The sequence below is a fragment of the Sus scrofa genome, chromosome 17 (genome assembly GCF_000003025.6).
Source record: "Sus scrofa isolate TJ Tabasco breed Duroc chromosome 17, Sscrofa11.1, whole genome shotgun sequence".
NCBI classification, from domain to species: Eukaryota; Metazoa; Chordata; class Mammalia; order Artiodactyla; family Suidae; genus Sus; species Sus scrofa.
In genome coordinates this window covers 26,214,252-26,228,514 of record NC_010459.5, presented here as the reverse complement: position 1 = coordinate 26,228,514, position 14,263 = coordinate 26,214,252, and the positions used below count along the sequence as shown (strand labels likewise).

The 14,263-nt window shown below is 51.4% G+C and overlaps 1 long non-coding RNA gene across 1 annotated transcript; it reads left to right on the top strand.

Moving 5' to 3' along the window:
• LOC110257434 lies at positions 836 to 11,307 on the top strand. The gene is made up of 3 exons (XR_002340018.1): positions 836 to 1,029; positions 5,173 to 5,358; positions 10,700 to 11,307. It is a non-coding gene; the product is annotated as an uncharacterized LOC110257434 (long non-coding RNA).

Here is a 14,263-nt window from a genome sequence, read left to right as displayed (position 1 = left end):
AGCAGGGACTGTGGTGAGGAAGAGAGGAGGTAGGGAGACCAAGCGAGGAGGCAGTGTCCTCATCCAGATGGGAGAGGGCAGTGGCTGACCCAGCCCTGCCCAGACCTCAGGGGCATTCAGAGAGCCAAGGGGTCGGGGGTGGGGGTGGGGGTGGGAGTGGGTGGACCGCGGCTCCATTCCCTGCCTTGTTGTCTGCCTTCTCAAAGCCCATGGGGGAGTTTCTCTTGTGGCTCAGTGGGTTAAGAACCTGACTAGTATCCATGAAGTTGCAGGTCCGATCCCTGGCCTTGCTCAGTGGGTGAAGGATCTGGAGTGGCCGTGAACTGCAGTATAGATCGCAGATGTGGCTCAGATCTGGTGCTGCTATGGCTATGGTGTAGGCTGGCAGCTGCAGTTCCAGTTCGACCCCAAGCCTGGGAACTTCATATGCCTCAAAAAAAAAAAAAAAAAAAATCCTAGGGGGTCCGCCCCTTACTGCCCCATCCAACCCCCTTCCCATGTCTTCTGCCAGCCTCTCACCTCTCCAGGCCTCTGCAGGCCCCTTCTTGTCCCTGGTCCCCCAGCTCTGTCCTGAGAGGATGTCTAGCCTGTGTCCCAAGAGTCCCCCAGCCCTGGAGAGAAGCACAGACTCTAGGGCCACCTTGCAGGCCTGTCGGGTGGGACACTTGTGGGCAGGGCCCAGAAACCTGCGTTCCAACAAGTCCTCCAGGTGACCCTGATGTAGGGAACTAGAGTGGCCACGACTGGAATCACCTGGGGAATTCTGGAAGCAAGCAGCTGCCTGGGGCCCCGCCCAGATCAGCCAAGTCAGGATCTCTGGGGAGGACCTGGCTTCAGTCCTTTTTAAGCATCTCAGTGATTCCACTGTGTAGCCAAGACTGAGGACTGCTGTGTCTGGTGAGCTGTGGGCTGTGAGTGTGTGCTGTGTGTAAGGTGCACGTGCAATTCAGTCAACAAACATTGCCTGAGCCCCTCCTGGTGTTGGGTGGCCTCCTGGTATAGAGAGCTGGCGTCCAGTGTTTACAGCAGGTAAACTGGGGGTTGGGATCCCACATGTGTGGAGGGTGGGGGAGGGTAGAAAAACGAGACCCAGGACAGGTTCTTAAAAGAAGCCCTAAGGAGTTCCCATGGTGGCTCAGTGGTTAGCAAATCTGACTAGCATCCATGAGGACTTGGGTTTGAGCCCTGGCCTTGCTCAGTGAGTTAAGGACCCGGCGTTGCCGTGAGCTGTGGTATAGGTTGCAGACATGGTTTGGATCCTGTGTTGCTGTGGCTATAGTGTAGGCCAGCAGGTGTAGCTCTGATTCGACCCCTAGCCTGGGAACCTCCATATGCCGTGGGTGTGGCCCTAAAAAGAGAGAAAAAAAAAAAAAAAAAAGCAGCAGCCTAGCGGTTAAGCAGGTGTTGCTGCTGTGGCTCCAGTTGGATTCCTGGCTCCAGAATTTCCGCATGCTGCAGGTACAACCAAAAAACCCCACCTAAAACGAAAAACGGAAACCATGAAATGCTGGGAAGTGGGTGCTTTTGTGAAGAGCACCCTCAGGCCCTGGCCCTCTGTCAGCTTGGCCCCAGGGGCAGTAATTACTGGCTCCAGTAAATTGTGTGGATGACCCCACACTGTGCCGGATGTGGCGCAGTCCCCCGTCCTGGACCCTTGCAGCCTGGGGGCCTGGGAACTGGCAGCCTTCAAGGAGGGGTGGGTAGGGTTGGGTGGAGGGTCAGCATCCAGCCACCGAGCCCCAGACACAGGGAGGGGAGGGCAGCCAGGGGAGATTGCAGGGGGTTCAGGCTGTGGCTTTTCACATCTCCTAGCTGTTGGGACCCTCCTGGTTTGGAGGCAGAGTTCAGTCTCTTGGTCTGAGCCCCGCTTTGAGGAGAGTTCACGCATATCTGGGCCAAACGTGAATACACGGAGCCCTGAAGTAGGAAAAGCGCAGGTCCCCCGTGCTTGGGTTTCCCAGTTCCTCCTCCAGATGTGATGTCTGGCTGCAGGGAGCGGGCCACAGGGAGGGCTCTGGGGGCCGGACACCCGGGTGTCCAGAGCTGGAGAGCCTGGTTTCATGCGGGAAGCTCCACTGCCCTGTGTTCTCGGGAAAAGACGCACCTCGAGGTAGAATTCTTGTCTGGGTTTCAGCCACATCAGTAAGAAGGGAGGCGATTTGCTTTTCTTCTCATTCTTGTGTTCAGAGCAGAAGTATGAGCCCCCTCCTCCCCTCCAGGTTGGGTACTGGGTCAGCTGGCCTGTGGCCTGGGTCGGGAGCGCCCAAGCAGAGGCCCTGCTCTGGACTCCGCAGGGCATCTTAGTTGGGTTCCTGGAAAGCAGAGCTGAGCTTGGACTTGGTGCAGGGGGTTCATCTGGTGGGGGTCCCAGCAGGCAGGGGTATACAGTGGGGGGGACAAAGGGTGTCTCATTATGCAGTGTTGTGGAAGGGGACCTGGGGTCAGTCCCTTGAGGGACCATGTAGAATGTGCTTCAGTAGTTCCCGTTGTGACTCAGTGGGTTAAGAACCCAACACAGTGTCTGTAAGGATGCAGGTTTGCTCCCTGGCCTCACTCAGTGGGTTAAGATCCAGCGTTGCTGCAAGCTATAGTATAGGTCACAGATGTGGCTCAGGTCTTGCGTTGCTATGTCTGTGGTGTAGGTCAGCAGCTGTAGCTCTGATGCAACCCTAGCCTGGGAACTTCCATATGTTGCATATGCCATAAAAAGAAAAAAGAAAAAAGGAATAGAATGTGTTTCAAATTAACCCCCTGAAAGTGTGTTACCTCCAGGGTTTGTGCCCACAAACTCAGCTGCCTTTCAAAGCTTCAGAAAAAACCTGAGATGGGAAAGCAGAGAAAGACTCCAGCACAGTTGAGAGGGAACACTGGTGACACTCAGGGGACTGTCCTCACAGCCTCTCTACAATCTGGGGGGCCGAGGGGGGTGGCCTGGGCACCGGAGCCATCGGTCAGAGTGGCAGGAGCACTGATTCTGACTCAGATCCCAGTGCTGCCATTTGCTATCTGGGTGGCTTTGGTCAACTCTGTCACCTCTTGAAACATCAATCCCCCCCCCTTTTTTTCTGTCTTTTTAGGGCTGCACCCATGACACATGGAGGTCCCCAGGCTAGGGGTCAAATTGGTGCCGGCCTATACCACAGCCACAGCCACACCAGATCTGAGCTGCATCTGTGACCTACACCACCACTCATAGCAATGCCACATCCTTAACCCACTGAGTAAGGCCAGGGATCAAAACCGCAACCTCATGGTTCCTCGCTGGATTCATTTATGCTGTGCCATGACGGGAACTCCTCAGTTTCCCCATCTTTAAAGTAGAGTTGGTGACACTGCTTTTCTCATGGGGTTAATGTGAGGAGTCAAAGAGTACCCAGACAACCGCTTATCCATATGGAAAAAATGAAGATGGACCCCTACCTGACATCAGGTACCAAAAGTTTACTCAAAGTGGCTCAACCACAAGATTTGGAAGAAAACAGGGGTTTTCTTCTATGGGATCTTCATAGAGATCCCAGGTAGATCCCTATGACCTTGGATTTGGTAACATGCCCTTGGATGACCCTGGATTTGGCAACAGATTCTTAAACATGACACAAAAAGCATGAGCCACACACACACACAAAACTGGATACATTGTACTTTATCAAAGTAAAAAATCTGTATGGGTCAAAGCACATTATGGAGCAGTGAAAAGACAGCCTACAGAATGGGAAAAAGTATTTGCAAATCATATATCTAAGAAGGGCCTAGTATCCAGAATATATAAAGAATTTTTAGGAGTTCCTGTCGTGGCGCAGCAGAAACGAATCCGACTAGGAACCATGAGGTTGTACGTTCGATCCCTGGCCTCGCTCAGTGGGTTAAGGATCCCATGTTGCTGTGAGCTGTGGTGTAGGTCACAGATGTGGCTCAGATCTGTCATTGCTATGGCTGTAGCATAGGCCAGCAGCTGTAGCTCTGATTCGACCCCTGGCCTGAGAACCTCCATATGCTGCAGGTGTGGCCCTAAAAAGCAATAAATAAATAAATAAAAATAAATAAATAAAAGGAATTTTTACAACTGAACAACCGAAGACAGCCCAATTAAAGAAAGGACTTGGGCAATGGACTTGAATGGACATTCCTCCAAAGAAGACAAACAGATATTCAACAAGCATAGGAAAGGATGCTCAGTGTCCTTAGCCATTAAGAAACGCAAATCGAAACCGCAATGAGATAACACTTCCCACCCACTAGGATGGCTATAATGACAAACAAAACAAAATAACAAGTGTCAGTAGGAATGTGGAGAAATTAGACCCCTTGTACATTGCTGTTGGAAGTGAAAATTGTATTGCTTCAGTGAGAAAGAGTTTGACAGTTTCCCCAAAAGTTAAAGATAGAATTTCCATAGGACCCAGAGTTGCAGCATCTCCCGCCCAACCCTGCCCAAGGCCCTGACCTGCAGAATCCATGGAATATTAGAGAATGGTTGCTTTAAGCCACTAGGTTTTGGGCAAGTATGTCACACAGCAATATGTACAGGAATGTTCTAGCATAGTAACAGGAATCACTGTTCTTTTCCCTCGTATGTGTTCTTGAAAATGTTTAGTTATTTTGTTCTTTCTTTCTTTTGTTTTTATGACTGCACCTACAGCATGTAGAAGTTCCTGGGTTAGGGATTGAATCCAAGCTCTAGCTGCAGCAACGTGGGATCCTTTAACCCACTGTGCCAGGCTGGGGATTGAACCTGCACCTCAGCAGTAGACTTGAGTTACTGCAGTCAGATTCTTGACTCACTGTGCCACGGTGGGAACTCCATGTTTAGTTATTCTGAGTGCATGTATTTTTATTTTTACTTTTTGTCTTTTTAGGGCCGCACCGCGGCATATGGAGGTTCCCAGGCTAAGGGTCTAATTGGAGCTGTAGCTGCCTGCCTACACCACAGCCACAGCAAGGCCAGATCCAAGCCACGTCTGTGACCTACACCACAGCTCATGGCAACGCCGGATCTTTAACCCACTGAGCAAGGCCAGGGATTGAACACGCAACCTCATGGTTCCTAGTCGGATTCGTTTCCGCTGCGCCATGATGGGAACTCCATGGGTGTATGTATTTTGTATTTACATAAATGCTGTCATAACATGTATCTCATTCTGCTTTATTGTCCCCCCCAACACTATGTTTTAGAGACCCCTTCATGTGCTGACATGTGGGCATCTGCTTTGTTCCTTCAAGTTGCTGCCTGGACTGCTCAGCTGCATGTGGTCTGTGGGTTTTTCTCTCCACTCCCTGGAAAGGATATTCGTGCTGCTTCCAGCTCCCGCCACCTTTACCAACAACGCAAGGCAGAGCTCCATCCTCGGCCAGTGACAGGTTTGTGGGAGCATGGGGGCGGGGTAGGGCGGGTGACACAGGGGCAGAATTTCTGGGTCATGGATGAGCGTCTCTTCTTTTGAGTAAGGAGTGTGCGGCTGTATTGGGTTATACTTGCGCCCACCAGCGGGGCAGAAGGTCCTTCTAGTGCAGTAGGTCTAAAACATTATCTCGTTGTTTTAATTCTCAATTTCTCTGATTACTAACAGCTTTAAGCAGTTGTTAGCTTTTGGGTTTTGTCTGTGTCAGTTGCTTGTTCGTAATCTTTGCCCATTTTTCTTTGGGGTCTGCTGGGGTTTTTTTTTCTTGTAAATTTGCAGAAGGTCTTAAGAGTTTTGGATATCAATTTCTTGTTGGTTTTAGATGTTGCAAATATTTTCTCTGATTTTTTTTTTTGTCTGTGAGCTTTGTTGAACATAGATCCTTAGGTGTTTTTGTTTGTTTGTTTTTTGCTTTTTAGGGCTGCACCTGCGGCATATGGACATTCCCAGGCTAGGGGTTGAATTAGAGCTACAGCTGCCAGCCTACACCACAGCCACAGCAACGCAGGATCCGAGCTGCATCTGCGACCTACACCACAGCTCAACACCAGATCCTTAACCCACTGAGTGAGGCCAGGGATTGAACCTGCATCCTCATGGAACCTAGTTGGGTTTGTTAACCGCTGAGCCACAAAGAGAACTCCATGGATCCTTAGTTTTGCTGAAACAAAATTCACCAATACTTTGCCTTATTCTTTGACCTTTCTTGGAGGAGGAAGAAATGTAAACAGGAGAGTGTTACCACAATGTGCTTAGTGCAGTGGCCAAGTCAAGGGTTCTGGGGATGGACAAGAGGGCAGGTGTCCTTGGGGAGCACGGGGGGTTAAGGAGCCTGTGAGGGGCAGCACTCAGAGAATAGGACTTGGAAACAGATGGAAAGGTGTGTCTCAGGGCAGGACAAGGGCATAGGAGTGAGCTGTCAGGGAGGCCAAGCCCAGGAGACACCCTGATGTCTCTGCATCATCTCTCAGTCTCCGCTGACCACACTGTGCCGTGGGTGCTTCCTGTGCATGCAGGTGTGTCTCCATCGCAGGTGCCTATCATGGGTCTCCGTTCTCCTGCCTCAGGGAGTTCACGCTCCTGGGAGGTGAGCAGTAGGGGCCACAAGCACAGCTCAACCCCAGCCCTTTGTCCTTTCAATGGGTAACCCTAGGGTGCTTTCTGCCCGTCCCTCAGAGAAGCCAGGGAGGGTGTGAGCCCCGGGTGCCCACAGCGGGGGTCCAGTGACACATGCTCTTTCCTTGCTCCACTTCCCCGCACCTCACTTCTGCCTCCTGGGCCGCCCCCCAAATCAACTACCTGCCCCCACGTCCTGGTCCTGGGCGCTGCTTTGCCAGAACCCAAACCAAGACCCCCCATGGGGTAGAGAGTTCAAATGAAAGAGATCAAAGACGATATGGGCGGCAAGATGCCTTCAGGGGAGTGGCTGTTGGATTGGCAATGACCAATTTGATGGAGTGATGGGTGAGTTTCAAGGACTGGGGAGCAAATGAAGGTGGAGACAGCAAGTGTGGTTTTGAGACGTTTAGAGGAGGAGGCAGGACAAGGTCCCTTCAATAGTCAGCTGTCCCCAGCCCCACCCCCCAATTCCCATCACACTCTGCTCCTCCCTACCCTCACTCCCCTCAACAGAGATCATCTCTGGTCACCTTTAAGGGACGGCGTCACTTTGTAAAATTTTTTTCTGGAATTTTCCGTGATGATGTTCCAGCACTCCAAGGGCTGGCATCCATGGGGGTGGGGTCTCTGTCCCTCTCTCGGTGATCTGGAACCTCAGCCTGTGCACCCGGCTGTGTTTGGAACTATTGTCTGCTTTTTGACTCTGCCTCTGACATCCACCCAGCCGGCCCCAGCCGTGAGGTCAGTGGCAGCTGACGGTGGAAAAAGCAGCAGAGACAAAACATAACCATCTGTCCGAGGTCAGCCAGGAAGCCTGCGGCAGCCTTGAGCCTGGAACACAGAGAACAGATCTCCCAGCCCAGCAGCAGCATGAGGAGCTGGGCCCACACACTTCCAGGGGGGGCAGGATAGGAAAAGGAAGTTGTCGCTCCTTTCTCTCTGCAGGGAAATACCCCGTGGGTGCTGGCAGCATCTGTGGGGCCACCTGCAGGAGGCCAGGCTCTGTCACGAGAGGGAGGGGGATGTCTGCTGGCTGGGGCCTGGCCACCCACGGTCCAGGCCAGACTTGGGAGGCTTCTGTCTTGAGCTATAGGGCACGTGCACATACCAGTGGGCTAACAAGACTGGCTTTCTCCCTCCAGGGCCCAAGTTCAAGTTCAGGTCCTGGGGTTTGGAAGGAAAAGAGAAAAGGCAGGAAAAGAGGAATGGAGGGGGGAGGCCTCACACCTGGAGGGACAGAACGATGCTGCTGACCTTGACCACAAGGAGACACTCAGCCAGGAGGAGCAGGTGTGGGTGTGGCTGTCATATTAACAAACCCACAGGATTAACAACAAGCGTCTTCCTCCTGAAGTTAGGAAAATAAAATGTTATCTTTCTGAGTGTGTGTGAAAGCAGGAAGCACAGATACATTAAGGCGTAGGATGTAAAATTGTGACGTTAAAGTGACAATAGGAGGAGTTCCTGTCGTGGCTCAGCAGTTAAAATGAACCCGACTAGGATCCATGAAGACTTGGGTTCAATCTCTGGCCTCGCTCAGTGGGTTAAGGATCCAGCATTGCTGTGAGCTGTGGTGTAGGTCACAGACTCGGCTCGGATCCCATGTTGCTGTGGCTGTGGCGTAGGCCGATGGCTACAGCTCCGATTGGACCCCTAGCCTGGGGACCTCCATATGCAAGGGGTGTGGGCCTAAAAAGACAAAAAGAAATAAAGCAACAATAGGAGATTTTAAGGAAAAGTCTCCTAAGATGCTGAGCTCCAGGCCTCCAGGGCAATGACAAGCTCTCCTCTGCCATTAGGAGACTTTAGCCAGAGTGTGAGAAGCACCTGTCTAGTCCAGGACTATGCTGGTAAATATTTAGCAACCAGCTCTCTCTCAAAAAAAAAAAAAAAAAAAAAAAAAAAAAAAAAAAAAAGCCTGATTTGCAGTGTTTGCCAATGTCCACAATGTAAACAGTCCCTGGATGGGCCATCTTACCCCCCTCGCCCCCGTGTGATGTCACTGACCGTGCAGCTGGGAAGAGTCTGTTCTCATAGGCAGGTGCGAGCAGCGCTAGCAACCCCGATTCTAGTGACTCCCTCCTTTTACAGCAAGGAGGATGAAGGCCCAGAGAGAAATGACCCTTGGGGTCAAATGGGGCATTAGTAGCAAAGCTGGACTCCTAACCACAGGCCCTACCCTTTGTTCCACTCTGTCACTTATTATTGATTTTATTTGCCTTCCTCTAGAACAAGTGAGCCTTTTTCCAACCTCAGCCTTCTTTCTCTATTTTAAAAATTTCATGTGTGTGTGTATACACACGTGTGTGTGTGCGCGCATGCGTGTGCACGTGTTGGCCATCCCTTCTGTCAGGGCCACAGCTCCTCACCTTCCCAGAGCTGGCATCTCTTCATCCTTCAGGTCTCAGCTCAGAGGGGCTTCCCTGATGCCCATACTATACCCAGTCCCTGCCTTTCACACAGCCCTGTTCATTTTTTTCCCATGCATTTAGTGTCTAAAATCATCTAATTGTGATCTCTTCTGTAAAGAGCCATGACATTGTGAGCAGGAGCTGTGTCTCAGCTGTTAGAATGAGCCTGGGATCTATTCTATTGCCGGATATTTACTGAGTAGCTATTACGTGCCAAGCACCACTCCGGCACCTGCTTTCAGAGAAGAGCTTGGTCCCACTGCTCTAGCAAGTGGCACATGGAGAGGTTCTTACCTCCTATGTCTGGAGACTTGGACCCACCTGCCTGATTTCAGGAGCCAGGCAGAACAGAGGTGGCAGATCTGGGATGCTGGGAGCAGGCATTGAAGATGCTGCGACTTGGTGTCCCAGTGATCTGGTGCCATGTAGCAAAACACCCCCAAAACCTCATGGCTTAACACACAGCCTTTTATTATTTATTTGTCACAGTATCTCTTGCTGTTCTTTAAAGGAGTCTGCTACAATGGCCTGTTAGTTCCAGCTTCTCCATAGAATTATTATGAGGATCATATATGAATATTCAAAGTTTAATAAATGAGTCAGGGTGGGGTGGGAACCAGGGTCCCAAGTCACATCATCAGAGCCCCTTTAAGGCATCCGGGGGTTCCCTGGAACACAAATGGAAGACCCTGATTGTCCTATAAATGAGCCTATCTGTCCTCTGTCCTCTCTTAAGTTTCAAAGTCTTTGTGGATTTTCTTTTCGTAGAAGTTGCTTTTCCATCTGTGAGTGTGGCATGTGGGACAAGGGGGGGACACTAGCTCAGAGGTCAGCTCTGTCTTGACCTGGGCACGATCTTGAGTGGGTTCTGCTCCCACCCCTATCTCTATTTTTGCATCTGCAAAAATGGGGGTTGGATTTAACTAGAGGCATGTGGGGAACTCTGGGAGCGGCTGGTAGGGGCTGAGGATGCTAAGGATGCTGACTCTAGTCCCCAAGACTCTCTGTCTCCATTCTCTTTCCTCGGTCCCAAGCCGGGAGGAGGGCTGCCCTCTAGGGCCACCATCCTGTCTAGCAAGGCTGGACTGAAGCGGGGCAGATGTGAGTAGCATACAGGGTGGGGGGCGTGCGGAGGGGTGCCTCTTGGCCCTGCCCCCTTCCAGCCAGGACAACTGGAGCCCCAGGAATCACAATCCTTTCATGTGGCTGACACCCCACCCCTTTGCTGATGACCAGAGAGACAGACACCAGGGAACATGGTCTAGCACTTGGGAGCCTCTCACCGCTGGGCTGTTGTTCTGTGCCTCGGCCAGGGAAGTGTGGTTAACACACAATGTCGGCATCTTGTAGGAGTGATGATATTTTTACCGGAATAAATAATTAACAGTGACACTGTACAATTTAACGTCCGGGAGTACCATTCGCTTGGAAGCCCAGGGACTCTCCAATTCCACCTTCTCTGAGAGATGGGACATGTACCTCGATCTCAGGCTTTTCTTCTTGGGGTGTCTTCCAAAACTACTCCCACTCCATGCTTGACATTCATGGGGCTGGGACCGCCTTAAACAAATGACCTTCACCTATTTTCACCCTGCCGATGACAATGACACATTGTCCCCATACCCCCAGGGCATTCAGGTAAAGTAGAATGGCCCCCATCGCTCTGGCTCCCACCTTCTGCTTGGACCCTCCTCTAGATTCAAGAATGGTGGCCCCTTTCACCCATTCAGTGGGGGGAATTGTCCTCACTTGTCCACCCTGGGCTCCCAGGATCAGTGGGACCAGACCTGACCTGGACCATCTTCGGGGTGGACATCTGACCTCCGTATGCATCTGGCTGCTTCCCACCCAGCGAGCCCATCCTGGTGTGGCCTCTGCAGAAGGAGAGAGGCTTTCCACCATTGCCGAGATGTCTGCCTACGCACAACAACTCCAGACCAGGCTCTTGTCCAGGAAGGGCTTTGTGGTCAAGGCTCCGGAAACGGCTTGAAGAGAACATGCAAAATGACCAACAGAAGCAGCACATCTAACAAGCGCTAAGAACCCAGCCAGAAGGCTTTTGGCTGAGTCTCATGTCAGCAGGCTCTTATGTGGCACTGGCTCTTCCCTATGCCTGGGACACCATTCCCCCAGAAATCAGCAGGGCTCTGTTCCTTAGCTCCTCCCCCTCTTTGCCGAAATCTCACCTTTTTGGGAGGCTGACCCTGACCGTCTGTTAAATACCAGACTGACCCCCACTCCTGCCCTCCTAACCCTCTTCTCCAACCCTAATTTGCTCACAGCATTGAGCTCTTTCTAAGATGCTAAATAACTTACTTATTCACTATGCTTATGATTTAATTCTGTCTTTCCCTGCTGTAATGTAAGGTCCACAAGGCAGAATCTTTGTTTTGTTCCTCCATCTACCACAAGCGCCCAGAACAGGGTCTGACAAATTATAGGTGCTCAGTAAATCGTGTGGGGTCAACAAATGAGTAACCAATGGGTGGGGGAAGGAGCATGAGGCCAGGAAACAGGGTCTGAAGTCTGTCTGTGTCTGAGCAGTTTGTCAATTTTGCACACATCATCTGGCCTCTCTGAGCCTCAGTTTCCTCATCTGGAAAATGGAAATGATTGCCTACTTTATAAGGCTCTCGTAGACATATGCAAATAAGTTTTTAAAAAAGGAAAAAAAAGGGTGTTCTCATTGTGGTTCAGTGGTTACAAACCATGAGGATGCGTGTTCGATCTCTGACCCTGCTCAGTGGGTTAAGGATCTGGCATTGCCGTGAGCCGTGATGTAGGTTGCAGATGCTGCTCAGAGCCCGCGTTGCTATGGCTGTGGTGTAGGCTGGCAGCTGAAGCTCCGATTCAACCTTTGGCCTGGGAACTTCCACATGCCGCAGATGTGGCCCCAAAACAAAGACTAAAAAGATGTGCTAGGTTGCTGGGGCTGCTGTAACCAAGTACGGAAAACTAGATGGCTTGAAACAACGTACTGTTTCACAGTCCTGGAGGTTGGGAGTCCAAAGTCAAGATGTCAGCAGGCCTCTCTGATAGCCTAGGGCAGGACCCTTGCAGCCCTCTTCTAGTTTCTGGTATTTGCTGGCAGTTCTTGGTGCCCTGGCCTTGTAGCTGTGGCCTCTGGTCTCCTCCTCCATCGCCATGCAGCTGCCTTATCCCTGTGCCTCTGCTTCCTCTTCTTATAAGGGCACGAATCATATCGGATGAAGGGTCCACCCACTTCCACCCTGATCTCATCTAAGCTACTTACAGCTGCAGCAACCCCATTTCCAAATCAGGTCACATTCTGAGGTCCTGGGGGTTAGGACACCCACAGAGCTTTGGGGGAGAGACAGTTCAACCCATAACAAAGTGAGATTAACTTTAATAATAGATTTTATTTAGCCCAATATGTAAACGATTATCATTTCAACAGGGACTCACTGTAGGACACGATTAATGAGGTATTTTATCTTTTTTAATTCCAAGTCTTGACATCGGCATGTGCTCCATGCTGACAGCACAGGTCAGTTGGGAAACAGCTGCGTTTGCACTACTTCATGGCTGTGCGGCTCTAGTGGTTACAGGGCATTGGGTGGTGCAGGTGTGGATGCAGTTATACAGCCACGCAAATAAGCACAAGCCTGAATCCAGTTAACAGCCGCCCAAGGAGTTAACTCAAACTAGAGGTTTCATATCTTAGCCTTGAGGCACCTCTGTATTGCTCTCAGTCTCTGTGCCCACCTGCTCTCCGCACCCAGGCATTTCTGTGTCCAGGGCAGTGTAAGCATCCTGCTATATATTTATTTATTTTTATTTTTATTTTTTTGCTTTTTAGGGCCCTACCCATGTCATCTGGAAGTTCCCAGGCTAGGGGTCAAATCAGAGCTACAGCTGCCAGTCTACACTGCAGCCACAGCAATGCCACATCTGAGCCACACTGGTGACCTTCGTCACAGCTCATGGCAACGCCAGATCCTTAACCCACTGAGCAGGGCCAGGGATCAAACCTCCATCCCCATGGATCCTAGTCAGTTCATTAACCGCTGAGCCATGAAGGGAATTTCCAGCATCTTGCATTTAGATGTCTCCTGTGGTTAGTGTTTTAAAAAGACCCATGGAAGCCCAGCCGAAGGACTGGCAGAGTGATGACCCAACCAGGGACTCTAAGCCAGGTGAGTGTAGCCCTCCCAGGCCTCCTGGGGCCCAGTTCAGGCTGAGTCCAGTTGGCCATGGGTGTGGGGATGGCTGTGCTCACAGCAGGGTCTGTGCTGTCCCGACTCCCAGCAACTGTTCCTGGTGTCCACTGCTCCCCATGCACGGAGTCCACACCTGTCCTCGTCAGCCCATCCTACCCTCCTCTGGGGCCAGAAGCCGTCTTTAACTTGGGATCCCAGATGTGCAAGTTTAAAACCGCCAGAAGACCTTAGCCCCCTAAGATCTGAGGCAGTGACCCCCACACTGTCAAAGGCCTGAGTCCTCCGGTGCGGAACCTGGGAATGTGTATTCAGGGTCTACTTTATCCCTTAGGGAGCTCTGCTAGGAAAAACAGAGCAGCTGGCACCATCCAAAGTCCAGTATGTGGCTTTGGGCTTGATCAGAGACATCCTGGACCTCCCTTCCACGGCTGGAACGGACGTGGCCACTGGCTTCTGCCACATTTCTTAAGTTTGAACAAAAAGCTTCTCACCGGACTGACAGCCCTGCGCAGGCGCAGAGTAGGGGAGGGAGACCCTGCGCAGGCGCAGAGTGAGGGAGCCACCCCCCTCCCCCTCGTGACCGCATTTTCCATCACCTGAACCCTGGCTGAGCAGGCCGGTTTGACAATCATGGTTCTTCCCTTTCTAAATCCTCGCTGGCTCCTGTCTTTTCCTGCACACATCCGTGTGTGCTCTGTGGAAGTCCTGGCGAGCGTCCGGGGCCTGGCCTTGGAGACCCCAGTTCAGCTTCGTGGCATGTCGATGCTAAGAAGTTGTTTTCCTTGGAGTTTCCTGGCAGCCTAGCGGTTAAAGATCCGGTGTTGTCACTGCTGTGGCACAGGTTCGATCCTGGCCCCGGGGAACTTCCAGATGCTATGGGTGTCACCAAAAAAAGTCCTTTTCCTTTTTTTTTTTTTTTTCCACAAGCTATCAAGCATGATGCACACTCTTCAGCCTGTTCCTCTTCCACTTAACAATCTGTCTTGGAGGTACTCCCAGCTCAGCTCAGAACTTGATGCCCTCCCTTTGAAAAGGCCACGGATATTCCATTAGGTCGAGAGGGCCTAGGAATTAACCCTCCCACTCCCTGGACGCCAAGGTCGGTTCTGCTCTTGCCTGATAGAAGCAGTGATGCCTTGTGTAGACTTTATGG